Source organism: Grampus griseus (assembly GCF_964374135.1).
Source record: "Grampus griseus genome assembly, chromosome: 9".
In the NCBI taxonomy this organism is placed as follows: Eukaryota; Metazoa; Chordata; class Mammalia; order Artiodactyla; family Delphinidae; genus Grampus; species Grampus griseus.
This window is the reverse complement of record NC_139003.1, coordinates 105,106,408-105,130,791: the sequence shown is the minus strand read 5'-3', so window position 1 is coordinate 105,130,791 and position 24,384 is coordinate 105,106,408. Positions and strand designations below refer to the sequence as shown.

The window sequence follows — 24,384 nt, the reverse complement described above, 5'->3', positions numbered from 1 at the left end:
ATCAGTCCCTTTACTGATGTATTTTCCTCTGAAAAACTACATTTTCTTCCAGACTGTTTGTGTCTGATGGTGAAGAATAAATTTTTCATTTGCAGTATAAAGTTGATCTGAGAAAAAATGTTTACCTTGGCTCTTCACTTGGCTTCTGTGAAAGAAACTTAATAAAATAATATGGGCAATTCCCATTACTAATCCTAACCATGTACAACAGAGGTCTGTACAGTAACATAGCAAAAATAAGTTCCTGTAATTTTACTTAGTCACTGCCTGTTTTAGACTAAGGAGCAGTGAGAGACATTTATAAATAATGATACCTCAGATCACTTTTGTTAAATGTCCTCTAATATTTGGATATTTGGATCTGGCTTGTGTTATCTTTTTTTACAATCTTGTCTTCTTTCTTTGCACTTTAGTGTAACAACTCTGTGATTTCCTATCTTCTTCTTCAGATACTCAGGTCCATCAGAATTTCCTGTGACTGTGACAGTAGAGAGTCCTTCCTCCTCAGAAATCGAAGAGGTCAATGATTCCTCAGAAAGTGTTCAGGAAGAGCCAGAGAAAATCCGTTTGAAACAAGAAGCACTGCAGGTACAAAGTTATCACTTTAAAGCTATAGACAAGGTTATTTTTCAAATGGAAGCCTGATTGCAACACGGCACAGCTTGTGTGAGGGTTCTGTTTTCCCCTCCCATCTGCATTGTATCCCCTTGAATGGTTCCTTAAGCTTAGACCAAGGTGAATGGTGGACATTTGAACTCTAAGAAATAAAAATCAAAACATGTCGTTAGTAATATATTTTCCTTTCCTTAGAACCTTAGTATATTAGATTTAGGGAGAACCTTAGTGATCATACGATAAAGAAACTGAGTTCTGAATGAATATAGTCAGCTGATTCAGTGTTCTTGTTTTACAGATGAGAAAATTGACAGGTCTAGCTGAACTCTGTTTTTATAAGAGGAAAATATGGCCTCATTTTAAATAAAAGTAAAAAAATAGTTTTGATGTTGATATTCTCCTTTCCTAAAATAAAAAATATCAAGAAGCTACATTCTATTACCAACTAAACCTGACCTCTAATGTCATTCCATACTTTTGTTTGTATGGACAGAAAAGAAAAATTGATTTTCATAAGAAATTTTTGTACCTCAAAAATAATATATTTCTTTTTTTTCAACTTTAATGCAGAGCTGAACATTTCTAGTAAATAAAGGAACACCATTTGGGGGGAACCTTGTCTTTGTGCTACAAAGTTCATGTTTAATTTTTAAAAATTATTTAATGTGATTTTCTTTTCATATGAAACATGAAACTTGACAGGTTTCAGAACTAATTATTCCATTATTGTAGGACTATGGGAATTACTCTTTGATTTTCAAAAGAGAAAGCTAGATTTTTATTTTTTTAATTAAAATTAATGATAATACAGAGAAATTTTAAGAAAAGAACTTAGAAAATTATGAAATGTTAGAGTAGGAGAAATCTATAGTTCGTGTAGGGTTACCCCCTTTCGTTTCATAAATGAGCACCTACAATTTGTAGCACGTAGTGGTTTATTAGTAAATGGCAGAGTACGACAAGGCCCTAGAGCATCTAACCCGCCTTCCTTGTCATTTTAGATGTGATGTATTCATTTCCTTCACGAATAGACCAGGAGATTGTATTTCTAAAAGCAATGATAGACACTGGGGAAGACCAAGAAGTTTAAACACTGGACCACAGAATAGCAGATTCAGAAGGCACTGAGAACCCTTTTAGCTCTTCTCCATTTTCACAAGACACTACAATGATGGTATCAAAGGGTTTAAGTATATAAGCCCACAAGAATCAAGAGGTTTCAACATAGTTTTGAAAGACGGAAGACAAGTGGAAGAGTGTGAAACTGAAGCAGTAGAACAGAGGGAAAGCATCACCTAGAATATGCACAGCGACCACCTGCAACTGAGGAGGATTCTGACCCCACCTGCAGAAGTAGGCCCATGCTCAGATGCGCATGTAGGAGAGAGGGTGGAGTTAGTTAAAAGTGTGACTGAATAGGGGAGCTCATTGAAGGGTTGTGTTTGGAGGAGTGGACTCCCAGCCCCGCCCTCACACTCCTGAAATGAGATGATTTCATTTTGAAACCAGTGAAACTGGCAAGAACTAGGGCAGCTAGTGTGAGTTTTTACACCCTAGAAAATTGTGTTTGGGGGAGATCCTATTACAGTTACTCCCCGCTTTTTCCTGCATAAGAAACCAGTCAATCGTTGACTTCAGGGAGCTTTCTGCACTCATTCTTAAATAGAAAATAACTGTCATTTGCATGATAGTTGAGTAAAGCTTCCAACGTGAGAGGGAGAAAAAGAGTGAAAACGTATCCTAGTAGGACCAGGGACAATTTAGGGAACAAAATAATTTAAGAAAAAACCCTAATTAGTATCCTGAGAGAGGTTTAAAAAGAGCTATAAAAAAGCTATAAAATAAGATTAGGGTGTTGTTAATTAAAAAGAGAATGGTCAGAAAGCAAGAGAGGTCTCTTGGAAATGAAAATATGGTTGCTGAAATAAATTCAGTAGGAATTTAAAAAATTTCTCAGTATATAAAAAAGAAAGACACAATGGAAAATGTGATAGAAATATGTTAGAGAGGCTGCATCTGGGAGATCCAACATGTTACTATTAGAAACTCCAGACCCAGAACAAAAATGGAAGGAAGCTGTCAAAGGGCAACAAAATTCCCCACAGCTGAAAGTAGACATCAGGCCTCAGATTGAAAACAGTTACGCAAGATGAGCAAGAATAGACTCATACCTAGGCACCCTTCATTGTGAAACTTTAAAATACTGAAAAAATAAATTAAAATAGAATAAAATACTGAGAGGATACATCCATTCCAGAGAGAAAAATACTGGCCACCTAAAAAAAAGAGTTAAAATCTGACCTTATCATACTTGTCATCAGCACCATGGATCCTGGAAGGCATTAGAAAGATACCTCCAAAGTTTTTCAGGCACATAGTTTTCACCCTGGGGGTTTGTATCCAGCCAAACTATCAGTCATAAGTGGAGGCTGAAGAAGATATTTTGTACACAAAAGAAATTTGAAAAATTGGCCTCCTGTGCTACACCTTAAGCTATTTATAGAAATAATCCAGCAAAATGAGGCAATAAACCAAGAAGGAAGGTAGTAGGGGATTCGGTGCAGATTGCAGCTAGTCTAGGGTGGAGAGGCTTCTATTGATTGTGTGATTGAGAGCTGAGAAACACCTTGAGGCATATTGTACTTACTTGGTATTAGGCACTGTTGGAAGGGAGGAGGGAGAGGAAGAGGAGAAGGAACTTGAACTCCAGAGGACGAAAGGCTATATGGACATAAACATGAAGCAAACTAAACTAAACTATCATTGATTTTTAACGTACTATTGGTGAGGAAGAGAAGAATCCACTTAAACTTGACACTATAGATGTCCCCCTTTTCAGTGACACACAGGGGTAATGACCACCTATCTAATTTGTTGTCCAAACCAGAACTTGTCCAAACTCCTTACACTTGAATAGTGTAAGGAGGCGCTCTAATGCTGTAACATCAGGACAACAGGTATAAACTGGAACAGCCCAAGGCGGCTTGGGGTATGTGGTCACCCTGCACAAGGGCAGTGACACTGGCACAGTATGGAACAAGGTGTAGTCTGTACACAGAGACACAGTACATCTGCAGTGGGCAATATTAATGTAATTGTAATAATGGCAATACTGTCTTGGTTTGCAGCTTTTATCGTCAACTTGCATGTAATCACTAATAACTAAAGTAAACTGTACTTAGTATGTATTAGTATTAAGTTGGTATGTACTGAAATGTATTGTGTACTAGTATGTACTTAGTATATATTAGGCTCTAAGTGTTTTTGCATATATTAACTCATTTAATCCTCTGAATAGCCTTATGAGGTTGGTGCTAATATCATTCCCACTTTTTTTTTTTTTTTTTGCGGTACACGGGCCTCTCACTGTTATGTCTTCTCCCGTTGCGGAGCACAGGCTCTGGACGCGCAGGCCCAGCGGCCATGGCTCACGGGCTCAGCTGCTCCGTGGCATGTGGGATCCTCCCAGACCGGGGCACGAACCCGTGTCCCCTGCATCGGCAGGTGGACTCCGAACCACTGTGCCACCAGGGATGCCCCATTCCCACTCTTGAGAACAGGTAACTAAGACAGGGAAGGAACTTGCCCAGGCTGTACCTATTTTAAGGTTGGATTGAGGCTTTGAGTTGAGGCTCTCTGCCTGTTCTCTTAAACCTTACTCCTTACTGACTCTCGAATAACAGAAGACTTAACTGCACATAGAACAGAATATAAATTTCAACTTTGACAACGTAAAAGCTAGGTTTGGAAGGTAGACAGGAGGTAGAAAAAAGGGAAGATGGTATGAATGTCCTCATTTTACAAAGCATGACGTTGAGAGAGTTTATAGTTGATCAACAATGTAGGTTTTTAAGTATATCACTACAAGTCAAAGAGATCATGAGCAGTGGAATAACTCATGATGACATTACAGAGCAGTGTGGACATAGGAAAGAGTGTAAAGGAACTAAACCCTTACTTATTAGTAAGTTAGAAAGTGAACAGATAATGCCTCCAAATTAGTGAGAAAATAGTCATGTAAGAGTATTACTTGGAAATGGAGAAGAATTCAAATAACAATAGTTGGACCTCCCTGGTGGCGCAGTGGTTAAGAATCTGCCTGCCAAGGCAGGGGACACGGGTTCGAGCCCTGGTCCGGGAAGATCCCACATGCTGCGGAGCAGCGAAGCCCGTGCGCCACAACTATGGAGCCTACGCTCTAGAGCCTGTGAACCACAACTACTGAGCCCACGTGTCACAACTACTGAAGCCCGCGTGCCTAGATCCTGTGCTCCATGACAAGAGAAGCCACCGCAATGAAGAGTAGCCCCCACTCGCCGCAACTAGAGAAAGACTGCACGCAGCAACGAAGACCCAACACAGCCAAAAATAAATAAATAGTAATAAAAAAATAAATAAAAAATAACAATATTGATGTAAACCTCATGAAAAAGGAAATCCAAACAGCCAGTAAACACAGAAAAGTGTATGACTTCATTAATAAGAGAAAAGTGAGTCAAAACCAAGGAAACTACATGCCAATCAGATTGACAAATACATAAAGAAAGTCTGGCAGTATCAGGTATTGTAGACCTGAAGTACTATGAGAATCTTCTACCCTGTTTATACTGGAGTATAAATCGACACAACTACTTTGGAAAGCATTTAGCACTCTCCATCAACTGAAGGTACATAAATAGCCTGTGAGCCAGCAGCCCTCACCCCCGCCCTGTGTAAAGGCACCAGAATAACCGGTACAGCAGGATTCCTGTCCATGATTTGCATTAGCACAAACTGAAAACAAACCAAATGTCCATTAAGAGTCAAAAATTAAATAAATTTTGTGTATTCGTACAGTGGGAACACTATCCAGCAATAAAATTGAATGAACTAGAGCTACAGGCAGCAATGTGGGTGAATTTTTTAAACCAACATTGAGAGAAAGAAATAAGATAGAAAAGACTTCATATACTATGATCCTCTACATAAAGTTAGATGTTGACAAAACTAAACTCTTTTGTTAGGGATGCATGCAGGTTAAAGGAAATGATTGATTGTCAAGAAGTGAGGATGGTGTTTAACCTGGAAGAGGGAAGGAGCTTGTGATGAGAAAAGGATATGGGGGGGCGGTTTGAGATGCTGACAAGTATCAATACTTTCAGATTCGAGTAGTGTTTATGTGAGTATTCTCTTTTTATTTGTCACATTGACAGTTTTGTTCTGTGTACTTCTCAGTACACATACCGTATTTTACAATTAAAAACCTGCGTAAAGAATCGGTCGCTTCTTGAGTGCTGGATGTGGGAGTGGGATGAGACCATTTCATTTTAAGCCCTTCACTACTGTTTGCATTCGCATGTTCATTCATTCAGCATTAATTGAACATATTCTGTGTACCAAGCACTCTTCTAATTTTATATGTGTTTTAACTCATGTAATCCTCACAAGAGCTCTGTGATATGGGAGCTTATCTCCATTTTATAGATGAGGAAGTTGAGGCCTAGAGTTATAGAACTTGTCCAAGGTTATATAGCTAATGGGTAGTGCCAGGCCCATTTGCCTCAGAGAATCTGAATTTTTACAATATAATCTAAAAGAGAAATTTAATTACTAATTATAAGCAAAAAAATTGCACATTAAAGAAGATGACACGTTTTCATCTATCCAGTTAGAGAAAAACACACAGTCTGTCTTTCACACACATACATCTTGTATTGGCAGGGATTTTCCTTATTAAGCAATTATTTATTGACCGTCTACGCTGTGCTAGGCACAGGTGCTGGGGTAAACACTTAATAAAATACACCCCCTATCTTCAAATAACTTGCACTCTAAGTGAGGAAGTAAGCCAACAGTTATAGTAGAGGTTATATACCAAGTGATACATCGCTGATGGCAGTGTAAAATTTCAGAAATCTTTTGGAAAGAAGTTTGGAGACAGGTACCTCAGAGCCTTAAAAATGTTCATTTGCTTTGATCTCAAACTCATTTTTATGGATTTATTGTAAGAACGTTATTCTCAATATGGAAAAAAGCTTTCATGCATAAAAACGGTTATTGTCTGATAATATTGAAAAGTTGGAAAGAATTTAAATGTGTAAAATGGTTAACCAGTAAACCCACTCAGTGGAATATTTTGTAGCCCACAAAAAAAAAATCACGGTTATGAATCCCCTGATTATATGAGAAATGATTGATTTTAATGTTAAATGGAGAAAAGTTGAACATAAAATTTGATATCCAATATGATGGAAGCTTTGTCCCAGAAAAATCACCCTAGCCAGTGTACAGAAGGGAGGAAGGAGAGCAGATGACAGGAAGGAAAATTATTCCAAAGCCTTATCATTAGTCTTACTTAAGTAATAGAATATCAAGCAATTTTACTTTCTAACTTTTTTGGGTCCATATTTCCATGTAAGGGACATGAATTATGAATACTTTGTAGGAGGAGGATACACTTTCTCACAAAAATTTAACACTTCTAACACAATTAGAAGATTGATTAAACCATCGTATTAAAAGTAGAGGAATTTTGCTTTTTTTTTCCTTTTTCCCCATTGAAAACTTGACTGGCTTTAGTAATGGAACATTAAAGAATTTGAAGTTCTTAGACTCTCAGTTTTTTAAACATGTTCTGAATATAAAAATATATGTTCATTGAGCAAATGTTTGTAAACAATGAACAGCTTCTTGAAGGAAATAGAAGCCACCTCTGCGTGTCCACACACCTAATCTGCTCTTTTGTCTTAAAAAAGTATCAAAAATATTTTGCCATGTCACTAAATACTCTTCTACATCAGACAATTTGATTGATTGAGCTTTTGCATCATCTCCCAGGAAAAACGCACAGATATATTATGAATGTAGAACTCCTGAAGCCCATTCATTAACTCTGGTCGAGACCTCTTGTCATTCTTTTCTTAGTGGCTTCATGGCGCATTCCTTCAGACGGTGAGCTGTTTTTCTTTAAACCAGTCCCAATTTGGAGGCTCTTAGCTTTCTTCTAGGGTTTGGTTATAAACAATCTTATGACATCATGTTGGTAGATGATAAATCTTTGCCCACATCTTTGATTTCCTTAGGGTAAACCCCTGATGTAGGATTATTGTTAGGTACCAAGAGTTACTCTTCAGAAAGTGATACCATTTCCTCTCCCAATGATGGCATATAATAGAGTTCCTCATTCTTCAAGTGATTGTTCAAAGCAGTTAAAAGGTATAAATATACCGTACTGTTTTCATAAGTATAGGAATTCTGATTGTTTATCGCTGCATAAGAAACCAGCCCGAAACAGTGGCCTAAAACAATGACAGTCATTTATTTTGTTCACGAACCTGGAGGTTGAGTAGGATATTGATTCTTTTACTACACTCTTACTGACTGAAAACAATACCTATTTGACTAGCTCACAGCTCTGCAGGTCAGAAGTCCAGGCACAGCATGACTGGGTTTCCTGCTCAGATACACACGGGAACATGTGAGTTCCCTCCTGAGAGTGTTAAAGCACGTGAAATTTAAGTGTAAGACATTGAGCCCCAAAGGTTGGATGTTCACCATAGTTTGTGTGGGTCACAGAGCTGAAATCAAGATGTCAGTCTGGCTGTGTTAGCATCCAGAGGCTCTGGGAAAGAATGGCTCCAAGATTCTTCGGCTTGTTGGCATAATTCAGATTCTGCAGTTGCAGGACAGAGGTCCCCATTTCCTTGCTGGCTGTCATTCGGGGGACAGTCTCAGCTCCTAGAGGCCTCTCACTTGCCTTCCCTGCCACACCATTGGACTTCTTCAGAGCCAGCAATGGAGAGTCTCCCTCTTGTCCCTTTTGTACTTCAATTCAGGAAGAGTTCAGGTCCTTTTCATGGGGTGCCTGAGTAGGTCACATCCACCTAGAATAATCATCTCCCCATCTTAAAAAAACAACTGATTTTGAACCTTAATTCCGTCTGCAAAATCCCTTCACTGCAGCACCTAGATTTAGAGTTTGATTGGATAAGTGGAAGGTTTGTGTACTTCAGTAAGTAGGAGTCTTAGGGGCTCTGTTAGAATTCTGCCTATTGCAAGCAATGTCCCCACTTCACGGACCGAAGTGTCTTATTTCCTGAAACTCCTAAGGGAGTTTATCAGTGTTCATTTTATTTCAGTGACCTTGGTGAATGGGAAGACTACCACCTCCGTGAGCAGGAACGGCACCCAGCTTCCTGAGTCCACAGTGTGGCTCTGCTACTTAGTGGTGCGACCTTGGCTGTGCTGCTCTACTTACTCTACTTCTCTGCCTCTGTTTCCCTCATCTGTAAAATTACATGGAGTTAGTGATTGTTCTTTCCTCGTACGGTTTGTTTTTTAAATAAATTTATTTTATTTATGTTTTGGCTGCGCTGGGTGTTTGATACTGCTCTCGGACTTTCTCTACTTGCGTCGAGCGGGGGCTACTCTTCGTAGTGGTGTGTGGGCTTCTCATTGCGGTGGTTTCTTTTGTTGCGGAGCACGGGCTCTAGGCGCACAGGCTTCAGTAGTTGTGGCACGCAGGCTCAGTAGTTTTTACTCGGGGGCTCTAGAGCGTAGGTTCAGTAGTCGTGGCGCACGGGCTTAGTTGCTCCGAGGCACGTGGGATCTCTCCGGACCAGGGCTCGAACCCATGTCCCCCGCACTGGCAGGCAGATTCTTAACCACTGCGCCATCAGGGAAGCCCTCTCTTAGGGTTTTGATGATTAGATTTAATGCCCAGGGAACTCCAGGAACAGTGCTTGACTGTAAATTGCTTTAGAAGTGATTACTTTTGGAGCTTCCCTGGTGGTGCAGTGGTTGAGAGTCCACCTGCCTGCCGATGCAGGGGACACGGGTTCATGCCCGATCCGGGGAAGATCCCACTTGCCGCGGAGTGGCTGGGCCCGTGAGCCATGGCCGCTGAGCCTGCGCGTCCGGAGCCTGTGCTCTGCAACGGGAGAGGCCACAACAGTGAGAGGCCCGTGTACCGCAATAAAAAAAATAAAATAAAGTGATTACTTTAAAAAAAATGCTTTTGAATCTGCAATTATGCAATTCAGGTGTGTTAAGCATGTTCATTAATAGGAGTTCCTACTATAAAGAGACCCACAAATAAAAATAGAACTTTTCTTTCTTGTTCTTAACTATTTATTTCTGACTTGCTATGTTATTCGCATATGCCTTTTATGGTGGGCTGCCACAAATTTATGTTGGAAAAAGTGGAATTTAAATAAATCTTTACTATGCTAATTTGATAGATTTTGATAATTCATTTCACTAGCACGGTATGATATTACCAGTAGCAGACTAAAATCTGAGTTCACTTCTGGCTCTGCCCCTAAATCCTGATGAGTCCTATAGCTGGAAAGGCTTTTGGATATTATACTACGAATTAGTTATAACATTTACTCTGTTTGTTTAGGAAAAACTGGAGGAGTGCCTAAAGCAGTTAAAGGAGGAAAGAGTAATAAGACTTAAGGCTGATAAATGAGTCAATGAAGTAAACAATTTCTTATACTTTTGGGAGTGTTTTGGTTTTATTTCGATTTGATTTTAATCCATATACACATAGTTTGTAAACTTTAAAACTGTAATATGTTGCAAATTGGTTGTATCATATGGACTTTTGCATTTACTGGTATTTAGTGATCATATGGTCTATATTCCAGAAAGCATGTTTTTAAAAATATGAAAATCTCGTTGTGTGTGTGTGTGTATGTGTGCGTGCGCACACGCGCTTTATGACATTAGCTTATGATCTGTTCATGATTCTTTGATTCAAGAAAGCACTTTTTGTGCATATACTATATATACAGTAGCATAAAAGACATGATGAGACTCTCCTGGCAATGAATTAGGAAAGTGAATCATTTAAATAAATTTAAGATATTGGAAAACTTCTAAGAATGCAATGAAAGATAAAAATATATACTATAAGAATTACATTAGGTAATGTGCATGAAAGCAGGGCATAATCTAAAAAGTTCGAAATATACCTTATCAGAGGTTGAGCGTAGGGAGGAAGTTTTCAAAGTGCATATCCACTGGATTGGCGGACACTCATTCAATAAATGGTGAGCACCTGCTTATATAAGGCAAAAGGGGCATCATGAACATAACAGCCTTTCTGAGAAATACTGGAGTTGAGCTTATAGGGGTTTTAAGTGCATAGGTGATGAGCGGAAGGGGAAGAGTGCACGGGAGTGAATATTTTGAAGGAGCCAAAGAAAACATTGGTGATCGTACATTTAATAAATTGGGTTGGGTATGATTTAGGACTTTTAAACGTAAGCATTAGATATTTTGTTCACTAAAGTTAATTCTTAACATTCAGCAGAGTTGTAATATGTTTTGTTCAGATCAGATTCTATAATTCACTTTCTAATTTAAGAGAAACTTAAAGCAGGTAATTTTCTGATGTGGAATGAGGCTCCATTATGAATTGAACCAGTTAGAAATGTGATCTTTCGTGAAAGATCATTAATAAAACGATAACTTTAGTTTACTTATATACCACCTAAGCGTTATATAGGAAACTTTGTTGGGTGCCTGGGGGTTTTGGTTATTATGTGATAATGGTCTCTGTCTTTACTGGTGGAGAGTTAGGTTAAATACAGATTAATTACATTTTGAGTGTTTTAGTTTTGTTCCTTGAAACTAGGCAAGACTACTTTTGATGACAATGAGAAAAAAATCATGTCAGACATTTTCCGTCTTCTTTTATAGTTAGAACATGAAAATGCCCAGTTAAGAAATGTAACTTTCTCTTTGTCTGAATCCCTTCAAGTCCACAAGCATGATCCTGGATGATGAAGGTGTTTTGGGCAGCATTGAGAATTCTTTTCAGAAGTTCCATGCTTTCTTGGATCTCCTTAAAGATGCTGGGTTAGTTCATTTCTCTTCATGGCGTTCTTCTCTTTGCGACTATAATGGTAGTTTGCTGAGGAACTGGAGCAATTTTCATCACTTACGTGGCCATATTTAGCCAAATTTAGTGTAATTATAGGTAATATAGTTGACGTTTTAAAAGGAGGAATTAAATTTTTTAAGAAATGCAAATAGGGGAGCCTGCTTTGGTAGAGTGGGGAGCCCATTATAAAAGAGTAACCTGTAGACAGAGTAATTAGTAGGTACAGTTTTTTATAAAGACTAAATTGAAAGCAGTTTTCATTGAAAATATTCGGGAATGGATAAGAATTTTCCTATCTTTCATTTACTTTGCTTGTTTGATGTTTGAATTAAAGTTATTTTTGTCTTAGACATAAAAATTATTATTAATCTGCAGGGAAGATATAGGTCAGTGGTTCTCAACCGTGAGCAATTTTGCTGAAAGAGGGAAGTGGAGATTGATAGTTGATGGAGTGGTGTTTTGTCAGTGAATGAGTTGGTGTTGGGAAGGAAGGAACAAACACATTCTTGGAAACTGGAGGAAAGGTGGTAAAGAAGTGTGGGAATGGAGGTGTGACTGGCAGTGGACGGGGTGCATGGTACATGTTGAAGCTGCTAGTGAGACAGTGGGATGTCTCCTAGAGGATGAATCTGGAAAGGGCTGAGAATTTGGGGGAGAGAGAGGCTTGTAGTATGGAGTAGGATGTTGGCTTTTAAGATTTTAGAAGTATTTCATGATTGTAGGTCTGGGGAAATCTAAACTGCTCTTCTGTGATTATAATAACCTTTGTCTTTTCTCCTTTCCTCCTCTGGTCCAGGCTTGGGCGCCGGCCACAATGGCTGGTATAGATCAGTCAGATTTTCATTTACTAGGTCGTCCCCAGATGAACTCTACTGTTAGTAGTCCACCTAAAGAAGAAAAGAAGGCACTTGAAGAAGAAAAATCAGAATCAAAGCAGAGTGCCCCAGGACCAACGCAAAATCTCCAAGTAAGTGGAGAGGACAGCACTTAAGGATTCTAAGAGTGATTAGCAAAAAGGAAATGACCAAGTCAGAGAGAAAATAATAATGGTCAGTCTCTAATAGTTCACGTGCTCGGGAGCTAGAAGACTCTGGAGTCCTCTCCAAATCTGAGATTAGTAAATGTGGGCCCGTTTCATGATACTGTATTGTTGTACATAAGAAAACTAGAAGTTCTTTAGAAAGTGTATGAGTTAAAGCAAACTCTCCTTAATGAAGAAAGAAAACATTACAGAAAATATCCCAAATTTTAAGTTGTATAAATGTCTGTTCTATTCATATTTTATCTAGGTTTCTATTTGTATGCAGTCAGCTTAACAATGAAGGAACACTAATGGAGGTACACGTACTGATACAATTCTTAAAATAAGTAATCTTGACATAGCTGATACGTAAGATATTACAGTGACTCACCTGGTCATGGGAATGGGAGGGGAAACCTGTCAGCTTTTCCTCCAGCCTCACTTGGAGCCCCCTTCGCCCAGCTCAGCCAATCTCAGACTGGTCTTGGGAACTGACTGGTCTTGGGAACTGACAGTCTGGTCACAAACTATATTATATACTGTTCACATGTGCCTGGAGGATAGCAAAGAAATTAATTTTCTTACAGAGTAGGGTTTTATTTTTAGTGAGGGGAAGGAAATGGGTAATAACTACCCCAGTCACCAAAGTCTGAAAATGTAGCGGACATAGCCTTGGATATAGCTAGGTTAAGCTGAGAATCACTTGGCAGGATATAATTAGAGAAAAACTGGCTCTGAAATCTTCTGAATAATCAATTGACTGTGTTAATAATAAGATCACAGAGTAACACTGAAGTTTTGAACTCTACTTTTTAATGGTTGGCTTTATTCATCACTGAATTTTTGTCTTGTCTTTTGTCTTTCCCTCCAGTTTCAGAAAATTACAGGTGATGCTGGGATTCCTTTGCCTGTCGACTCCTTCCATGTCCCAGTCTCTACTCAGGAGGCCTTAGAAACTTCCAAAGACAACCTGGGGGTCGCAGTCACAGAGCAGCAGCAGGAGTCTTTTGAAGATTTCATTGCTAGACCATGTTCTCCTTCAGCAAACGTCATTTCTGGAACTGGAAGTCAAAGAAAAGAAGAGGAATTACCTAGAAATAGCAGGTCTTCTTCAGAGAAAATGACCAGAGCATAATATACCAAAAACTACTCTGCTAAGAAACAACCTGGGAAGGACCTGCATTCCTGCTCTGACTCACCTGTAAAGCAGAAAAGCAAAGGAACTGGGCAAAATAATTCTTTGCTTAATGAACCAATTAGAAGTGAGTCTTCGAAAAAACACATTTCTGTTAAGAAAGAGAGTACAATAGTGACTGTTTCTTCAAAGACAACTAAAAGTAAACTCAGTCTACTAGAACATTCTGAAAGTGATACTCTTGGATCTGATTGTGAATTTCCAGAAAGCATCCATATTCCATCAGGCCTAACATAGGTCTAAATCTTTTAAAATTATGTTTTGGCCTTCAAATTTTAATAAATTACTTATGTTTTTATTATAGCATATGGTGTTCTAAAATACTTGACTGGAAGCCATTAGAGAAAGATTTATCTATACTTTTTTATTATAATGAAAGTTTTGGTGTATTTTTCCCTTGTGACAGTTTGCACCATTCATTCAGCTAGTGTTTACTGAGGGCTTCATATGTACAGTACTTTTCTGGGTGCTATTGCTTTCAGCAGTGAACAAAATAAAGCTTTTGCTCTCCTGGAACTAACACTCTGTGGTGGGAGAAAACATAAACAACAAAACAGGGTAAGGGGTAAAAAGAGATGGGAATAATAAATGGAATAGTTTTACCATTTGGTTAACTGTCAAACTATTATAAATCGTATGGCCAGAAGCCATTGACATATTTTAATTCACAATAACCAGAGAGCATCAAACAATTTACCAAGGCACTTAACCGTGTTTATGGATTACAGCAACACTATGAAGTAGGGAACTATTACCATCCCCATTTATAGATGAGGAGTCTGAGGAGACATTATGTGAGTTGCCCAGAATTACACAGCTGTAAGTAAGTGGGAAGCTGGGATGTGACCAGAACCCATGCTCTTTTTTTTTAATGTATGGACTTTATTATGTTTCATTTGTTTCTGATTTATGTGATTTTTTTAAAGATTTTTTTTGATGTCGACTATTTTTAAAGTCTTTATGGAATTTGTTACAGTATTGCTTCTGTTTTATGTTTTGGTTTTTTGGTCACAAGGCACGTGGGATCTTAGCTCCCCAACCAGGGATCGAACCCTCACCCCCTCCATTGGAAGGCGAAGTCTTAACCACCGGACCACTAGGGAAGTCCCCCTTCTGTTGTGATTTTTTATGGCAGTTTTTTTAAATTTTATTTTTTATTGACGTATAGAATTACAGTGTTGTGTTAATTACTGCTGCACAGAAAAGTGACTCATTTATACATTTACATACATTCTTTTTCATATTCTTTTCCATTACGGTTTATCACAGGATATTGAATATAGTTCCCTGTGCTATACAGTAGGACCTTTTGGGGTTTTTTTAAATACATCCACTTTTTTAAAAATAAATGTATTTATTTTATTTTTGGCTGTGTTGGGTCTTCATTGCTACACGCGGGCTTTCTGTAGTTGCGGTGAGCGGGGGCTACTCTTCTATGCGGTGTGCAGGCTTCTCATTTTGGTGGCTTCTCTTGTTGCAGAGCACGGGCTCTTAGGTGCATGGAGTTCAGTAGTTGTGGCACACAGGCTTCAGTAGCTGTGACTCGCAGGCTCTAGAGCGCAGACTCAGTAGTTGTGGCAAAATAGTCAATAATTTAATACTGAATGGAGAATTAAGGACTCTAGAGCTAACCTTTGGAGAAAAGTAAGAACAGAAAAGATAAGATTTGGAACACTCATTATCCCTGTTTTCATATAACAGGGTTTCTTGTCATCCAACTATTCGTTATCTACATCCTAATTTTAAGGTGTCTATAGATTCCAGCCCTTCTAAGTCAGCAAACTGCTCATCCTGTTTCAGCAAATTACTCACTGATGGATTCATAACATAAACATAATACCGTATAATAGAAATAAAATTCAAATCAACTTTAAAGTGAAATTCTGAATTTTAAAGATATAATATCATGAAGCCATTGTAAATAATACCAGAGATCTGCTGGGTTAAACATACAAAGCCATTGATAAATGAGGATGTGTAGTTAACAATTTTAAAAAGAGATACAATAGAAGTAGAAGAAAAAACAATTGAGTACCAAATAATTAAGAGAAGGCCTTGGAAAACTGTTGAATTTTTACCAGAATTAGCCTGTTTGAGCTGCTAACATTGAACATGCAGTGAAGGACAGTTTACTGTCCCATAAACCAGTTTTGCTGAAATAATCACTCAAAACAAAATGTAATTCTTTTTTTTTAATTGTGGCACTTGTGCTTAATTAAAATTTAACCTAAATTTTACTGGCTATAAGAGAAAATATACTGGATTCGTTTATATAATAACATATTTTGACATAAATTTCAAATGAAAATTATTTTCAAATGTATTTTCAATTACTCTTCAGTCACTACAGATGATTTTAAGTATATGGATTTTTTTTTTCATGTACAAATCATCCTTGAAAAATAAGGATTCTTTTACTTGAGTAGGACTTATCTTAATCCAGAGATCAGATCTAGGTCCAATAGACAAAATTTTAAAACTTAAAATTTTCTAATAGTAAAAGGCACTTAAAAGGTTAAAACCTCCTAACAGACCAGCATTCCGACTATAGAATCAGCTGATTTATGGGTAGTGAGCATTTTGTTATCAAAATACTCATCCACAGCTGAGTGAGCCTATACCATGGATACATGGTAGATTTCTGTACCAGAAATTGGATGAGCTTGTGTGTGGATCTCCTTCCAAATGCTAAGATTTCAAGGGCTTAACTGAGACCAGAACAGCATTTTCCAAAGTTGCTAGAAACAAAGAGGCCTTTAAAATGTTCCACTGACAAAGGGTTGTAGAGCCAAATAAAGTTTAAAAACACTTCAGACCAAACTCTACTTAACAGTGAAATTCACAGAGCACATTATAGCTCATTCCACATCTCAAAAGTCCTGCAGTCACGAAACATGTTTAAATTTACTGAACCCAGGATTTCTCAAGTTTATTTTACTACAAAATCCTTTTTCTTACATTTTTTTTCTTTTTTGTTGACTTCACATTCACTAATGTCCCATGGGAGCATAGGTGATATTCAAAATATTTAACAAACTTCAAGTGAAGGCGCTAAACAATTAGGAAGCTGTCTGACTAATTAGACTGACCCTAAAACTAGTGTTCTTTGGATCACTATTTAGAGGAAAAATCTGGTTTAAAACTGAGATCTTAATTGATAATCTAACGCCATCAATCTGCAAAGTTGCCTTAATTAGTAGGGTTTTTTTTTCTTTTTTTTGGTTACAGTTGCTGGACTTTGTGTAGCTGATATAATGTAAATCATTTCAAAAAGGTCAAATGTATGATGTCACATGTTTTCTAGCATCAAATCCATCTCACTAAGTCTAAAATAATCTCTTTCAAGAGACGCAATATTTTTTTAACCCTGGAAGGTTCGGTTCTAACCTTAAAATAACTTAAAGACACTTTTCAAAACTAAACTAAAAATTGAAAAAATAAATAATAAGTAGAAAAGGGCAAGAGCTGAAGTAAGAGACATTTTCACTGGCCATTAAAAAAATTCTCTTCTTAAATCTGATTTTTAAAAATTAATAGAAAAGACTGGCAATTAACGTATTTTCCCTGGTGACTACTGCCTGTTTGGGGTGATACATTTACCTAGATAACTGTGCTTTAGGAGTAATAAGAATTATATTTTTGGTCTCTGTCCCAGTTTCTGCCACAGAGTTTCTAAAACCCTTGGTATTTCCTAAGTGATGAGATGATAATGGTGTCTTTTGTTATGTTAACAAGGTGATCTTTAGAAAGCACCTAAGGATGGGAGCCGGCAGCCTGTGGAGCCAACCTTGTGATTAGAGGTTGGACCTTTCAGTCCTACCCCCTTGCCCTCAGGGCAGGGAAGAGCCACTCAAGACTGAGCTCAATTGCCCATGGCCAATGAGTTATTCAGTCACGCCTGTGTACTGAAGCCTCCATAAACCCCCAAGGACAGGGTTCAGGGAGCTTCCCAGTTGGTGAGCACATGGAGATGTGGGGAGAGTGGGCTCCATGATTTCTCCCCATACCTCGTCCTATACATGTTTCCTATCTGGCTGTTGCTGAGTTTTATCATTTTATAATACACCGGTTAATCTAGTTAATAGAATATTTCTGTGAGTTCTATGAGTCACTTGGGCAAATTAATTAAAGCTAAGAAGGGGGTCGTTGGAACCTCTGATCTGTGGTACAAGGGTCAGAAGCACAGGTGACAACATATACTTGGTGACTGGCACCTGAAGTGTGTGTGTGCATTCCTGCTGGACTGAGCCCTTAACATGTGAGATCTGATGCTATCTACAGGTAGATAGTGCCAGAATTCAGTTGAATTATAGGACACCCAGCCGTTTGAGCACTGCTACGCTCTCTCATTGGAAATGGGGTGCTCAGGACCACTTAATGCTTTCCAGGCTCTGGCTTCTGTGAATTCATGACAACAGTAACCTCTGAAACATACACATGTACCTTTGCCACAAAAAACTTCTGATAGACACATAAGAAATTAATAAAAGTTGCTAAGAAAGGGGGTAAGGGACCTAACATTGGTTGGATGAGGGGGAAAAATATTCCAGAAGGAATTACTACTACTATCTATCTTTTGATAGTATGTGATTTTTAAATATGTGATCTCATTAGATTTTCCAAATACAAATAAACAAGATAATTATCATTTTTTAAAAAAAAGGCTGAAGAAAATGTAGTTTTATATACTTCAGGAAAAAGAAAATTGAGGGAGGATTTGATTATAGTGTTCAGTAGGCCAAGAAATGTGAATAAAGAAAGAATTACTATAAAGGGGCCAGAAAAATGATTTAGGAGACAAGACTTTAGGAGACACTTTCTGATAAGCAGAGCAGTAACTCTTGCCCATTTCCTTTGTTTTTGGCCACGAATGGTTAAAGGCTCCTGTGAGAGGGCTACAAGGGGACTAGTGTCCACATCAAGTGGATAGCTTAGATCCTGATACCAGCTACTGGAAATTATCCAGGGCCCAGGAAAGAAGTACTGGTAAGCTGCAGTTGCCAGCACGGTGCTTGGTAGATGTAAATATTTGTGGGTCTGCTAAATTAACGGTAAGACTATAATTCATAATATCTTGCACACAAACTAGATTGGTAAGTTTTCAGTGGATGACTTTATTACCATTCCAAACTCAGTTAGATGGAACAGTACTCCTCAATGACTGAGAAATCAATCTTCCTCAATCTTCATGTATCACCATCTGCAAACATTGCTCTCTGTCACAGATTACCTGCCTTCAGCTATGGATGAGACAGTGAGATGCATTTCATTCTCCTCTTCCTGGACACACAGAACAATAACCTTTTCTAACCTCCCTTGGAGCCAGGCAGAGGTCAAGTTTTTGCATTCTTGTTGAAAGGGTATGGGCCTACCACTTTCAGGCCTGGCCAGGAGATATTATGCATGATTGCCCATGTTCCCTTCTGCTGTAGTTTAGGTAGTCATGCATTTAAGACAACACCTCAAGGTGGAGGGGGCATGGGTTCCTGATTCACTACTTGAAAGCAATCTGCTAAGAATGAACCACCTAATTCACACGGGTCTCTGACAAGAGAAATAAACATTTATTAAGTTAAGACACTTGGCTTTCAGGAGTGTTTGTTATACTACCTAGCATCAATTACCTTGAGTAATTCATTGCTAAACTGGTACGCTGGTAATAACCACGGACTAGTGATGAGTCTACTTAATTCCAATCCTCTCCATTTCTCATTGCTGATTTACTCTATACTCACCAGAAATTACTTTTCATAGGACTTCTTGATGACCATGTCAGTCTAGAATTATCCATAGTACCTCTATGTCTATCTCTTCCTCCAATTCACCTTCCCAGTAGGGGACTGGCATTACCCCTCTGTGTAGATACAACCATGGAGGATCAGGTCCTAACGAGATCGTATCTAGAAGGGCCCTGTTCTGCAAGGTTAATGGTTTATTTTGCTATACCTTGGATTCATATGTTGATTTAAAATAAAAAGTGACATGATTTTTGAAGGTTGAAGCTGAGTGGCTGAACCAAATTTCTATAATCAAGTTAACATATATTTTCCCCCTGAGTCTGTACTAGGTCATTTCTTAAAAATTATTTTTTCTATCCTATGAATCTATATGTTTACATGAGCATTAGTTATTATTCCCAACGTCTATGTTATGGACGGAAAATAGGATTCTTCTTGTGTCCCAACTCAAATCAAACAGTAAAGCATTGTTTACATTATACAAGGTTTACATTGCACAGGACTGTTTATATTCTACAAGGATCCTGAGGTCATGTCTAGACCCAATGGGGAAAAATGTCATAATAGATTAGTAAGGACTGTAATGAAGATGGAAGGGGAAAGTGGTGGCATATGTGCTAGGCATTTATTTCCCCAACTGAGGTCATTTCCTTGTCATGTATCACAATGCTACTGTAGTTGCTCATGTGCTGCAATCCACTGCCCACCCATCCACCCATCTAACATTTCTGAGGACTTAATATGTGCCAAGGACTCTACTCTCTGCCTGAAAGGCAAGTGAAAAATACAACCCAGGTCTTTCCTGAAGGAGCACATAAAGGAAGACTGATCTCTGAATAGTAAGTGACACAAGATAATGGCTGAATGGGTGGTTTCTTTTATCGTGCACTTGCAGGATAGAAAGCTGAGAGAAAAATAGCTCCAAAGAGTTGGACAGTTATATTATCATTGATTTTCGAGTGACCACCAATTAAAGGGCATGCTTAGCAGCTAGAAATGAGGACCTCATTAGATGACTACAAGAGCCAGACACTTTCAAAACTTTCCCCTAAACTCTCAGTTCCATTTTCATTTCATGAAGAGACAGCTTGGGAAGTCAGAGGTCATGCTCTTGTATGTCCACAACAGGGATGATTTAAGGCACCGGTAAGCTCCTGCTGAGCTGCCACCTAAGGTCATACGACTGTGAATCATGGCGGGATATAATGACTTGGGCAACATTCTTTCCTGCAAATACGTACAAGATGGATGATGAACAGTATTGAAGTATAATATATGGTGCCGATCATGGATTTAAATTCCCTCAGAAATGGAGGAGAAACAATTAGCAAAGGGCATTCTTGACTTCGTTGAGCAGCAATGCCTCTCTGACTCCCGAGACACTCATTTTCAGCAGTCAGGCCACAAGATGTGTCTTCAATTTCTGCAAAATCTAGTTCTAGCTAGATTTGGGGAACTAATGGGAACATGATCTTAATGGATGTCTCATGTTTCTCATGCAGTGTGGCTGTGGAATTTTATGGGATGGAGTCAACAAAAAAGACAGGTCCTTTTTTACAGCATTCTTTATATCTGTTCAATCTTGTCACTACCATAGTGTCCTACTAAAAGGACGTTTCAGGGACTGTGTGAGGCCTGGTACAGTGCGTTTTTATAGTCAGAGTGGGTCAGCGGATGGAGAATCACATGAGAGAAAACAAGAGGATGAGGTGCTATTCCTGGCTCCAGCTTCACCTCAGAGAATGACCTTGGCAGAAGCACTTAACCTCACTTTGAATCTTTGAACCTCAGTTTTCTCATCTGTGAAATGAGGAAAGAACATCTGTCCCTTTGCTCCCTCTCAGGATTGTTGGAGGATTAAACAGATCAGGGCTATAACCTGAAGTACGGTGAACTCATGAGGAAAAAAATTAGACATCACTTAACTGTATAATATTCTTTTTAATCATTACTAATTTCCAAAGGTGAAGAAAACCTTGTTCAAAAAAAATATGTAAGCTGATTGTTTTTCTGGAAACAAAATAAAGGCTCAACTAGCAACCCTGCATTATAAAAGAGAACCTGAAATGCACATTCCAAATCTACTTCGAGACAGAAAGACCCCCAAATTCCTTCCAGTTTCCTAAGATTTTTCCACTATAATTTTTTTTCGTTATTGTCTTCTTCATAAAATGTTAGTTATATTTTGGGGTTTTGCTATTGCATAGTTTAGCATATATAAGGAAATCGTCTTTCCAATTCACTAATAAAAAAGGGAGTACAGGAGAGAAGAAAGAAGAGAGGGAAGAAGGAAGGAATAAATAGAGAACAAACCCACGTGGCTAGAAGAAACTGACCTGAGAAGACAAAACAATTCATAATTTAAAATACTATATAATACAAATGAAGTTAAAGATGTGTTTGCCCAGAAGAGGACTGACTTGAAGTAAACTGATATGATTTTCTGGATAACACCCTGTATTTCCCTGCTTTAGTGAAACAGTCACTCATAGAAGAGCTCTATCTACAGGGAAATTATGAAAGAAATAATCTTCATTTCTCCATGATTCTTTAAAACCAAATTGGACTTTATTCCTTCTTATTTCTCTCTCAAACTCCACTCTTTGACATAGAAAATAGCATTCTGGAATGACTTAGAATTAGAGATCAGTCAATATTTCATGATTTTAAGGTTCTTCATTATGAACAATGTGAATTTGGACCCAATAATCCTAATCCTAGCTTTTTCTTTAGTTCTATAGTTCTATTAGGCCATGTTGTTAGAGCACTGTTTATACTTATTGCCAATAGTCTCTGGATTGGAGGTCAAACTGTTACTTACCTTCTTCAGCATACCCTTCAATGATTAAATGCCCCCAAGGACTTTTAAGAATCATTTTCATCTTGTAAATATTTTTAAATTGACATCTTAACTTTATAGTTGCTTCCCCTGTGAGGGAAAGAGACTAGGGTGATGGAGGGTTTTTGCTTCTTACTTTGTATTTTTTCAAGTACTTATTACTTTTGAAATTAAAATCAAGGAACCAGCACAAGAATGCTAGTAAGGTGTAAGTGAGATGTAATGCTTGGTGTGCATAAGGGTTCAATAGTCCACTGTGAGAATGCAGCCTTTTGAACAACCTCAGTGATAAGTGGGAACCACTTGTCCAAGACTATTTTATTTAAGATGCAATACTCAGTTCTATCCCCTTCAATACATTTTAAGTACCCCAAGCTAGAATAATGGGGCTAGAGGTGCAAGAAGAATATTATACCAAACAGGGGCAATATAAAAAAACATTACAATCAAATTTTCCTTATTAAAAATATAAGTCAAAAACCTAAATACACTATTATTCCACGGAATTTTAAGGTATATTAAAAACATTGTGATAGGCTGTTTCAAAAATTATGGTACAATCCCCTTCTAACACCCTCATTCCTGAGTCACCACTTCAGCAGGACTGGGCTTTGGCATACTCAACCCACATGATGAGACAATAGCAAAAGAGCTTGATGGCTCAGTTGCCGAGGACTAGCCCACTAGGTTCTGAAGACAAGTGGACCAGGTGCTCCCACTGTCCATGCCAACCACCAAACCTGTGAGTGAGGCTGTCTCAGACCAGCTCTCACTCAGCTGATCCATCAGTTGACTAAAACTGCATGAAGGAGCCCAGATAAAACCAAAAGTAAACACTACCCAGATGAATCCAGTCCCAAATTGCCAAGTAATTGCTATTTTAAGCCACTAAGTTTTTTGTTGTTTTGTTTTTTATATCTTTATTGGAGTATAATTTCTTTACAATGGTGTGTTAGTTTCTGCTTTATAACAAAGTGAATCAGTTATACATATACATATGTTCCCATATCTCTTCCCTCTTGGGTCTCCCTCCCTCTCACCCTCCCTATCCCACCCCTCTAGGTGGTCACAAAGCACCAAGCTGATCTCCCTAAGCCACTAAGTTGTGAGGTGGTTTGTAATACAGCAAAAGCTAATCTATACTCTAATATGATTTGGTCAAGTGGGTTTATCCTTGAGAATGCAAGGTTGGTTCAGTATCAGCCAATCAATTCATGTGATTCACTGTATTAGTTAAAAAAAAAGGAGAAAATCATATCATCATTCTTTTTAGATAGAGGAGATAAAAAGCATCCCATGAGGTTCAAAATCTATTGGGTAGGGTAAATTTTATAAAACTAGATCCAAATAATAACTATCTTTCCTTGATAAAGGCTATATACCAAAAATACATGGCACATGTATACACTAACAAAAATTATTATACTACTAATTTTTTTAAAAAATTAGCATTTCCTTTAAGGAGAGAATTGAGATAAAGATTTCTAACATTACTGGTCTATTGGAACTGACCTTTTTGGAGCTGTGTATTGAGAGAAATAGAAAGAGAGAGAAGGTTTAGAAGAATATAGATAAAAATGTCATATTTATAGATTGTTTGATTATGTATTTCATTGGAAACACAGGAAAATCAATAAGCTATTAAATCTAAGAAAAGAGCTCAACATAGGGGCTGGAAAAAAATTAATACACCAAAATCAATTGTGTTCCTCCATAGCATCAATACCTAGATACAATACAAGATGAATTTACCATAGTAACAAAACCTATAGAGAGTATGGGGTTTCACCTAATAAATTATGCAGAAAATCTTCATAATGAAAACTTTATTAGAGGACACATGAGTAAAAGAAATATATATCACAGGTACGGATGAGATGACTTGCTATAAAAATATAAATGTCCTTATATTAATCTATAAAATTAAATGCAACTGTAATAAAAAGCCAAGCTTTTTTTTTTTTTTTTTGAGGGACAGCATAAAAAAGTGATTCTAAAATGTATCTGGGGGACTTCCCTGGTGGCATAGTGGTTGAGAATCCGCCTGCCAATGGAGGGAACATGGGTTCAATCCCTGGTCCAGGAAGATCCCACATGCCACGGAGC

At 38.0% G+C, this 24,384-nt stretch overlaps 1 pseudogene across 1 annotated transcript in view; it reads left to right on the top strand.

The window, feature by feature from the left end:
- LOC309827194 (centrosomal protein of 78 kDa-like) overlaps nt 1-15,321 on the top strand; it is a 31,440-nt pseudogene extending 16,119 nt beyond the window's left edge. The window contains exons 9-14 of the transcript in view: nt 450-588; nt 9,998-10,075; nt 11,302-11,464; nt 12,282-12,452; nt 12,775-12,823; nt 13,378-15,321. The product of the transcript in view is annotated as a centrosomal protein of 78 kDa-like (transcript). The remainder of the gene's footprint in view (nt 1-449; nt 589-9,997; nt 10,076-11,301; nt 11,465-12,281; nt 12,453-12,774; nt 12,824-13,377) is intronic.
- Nucleotides 15,322-24,384: the final 9,063 nt, after the last annotated feature.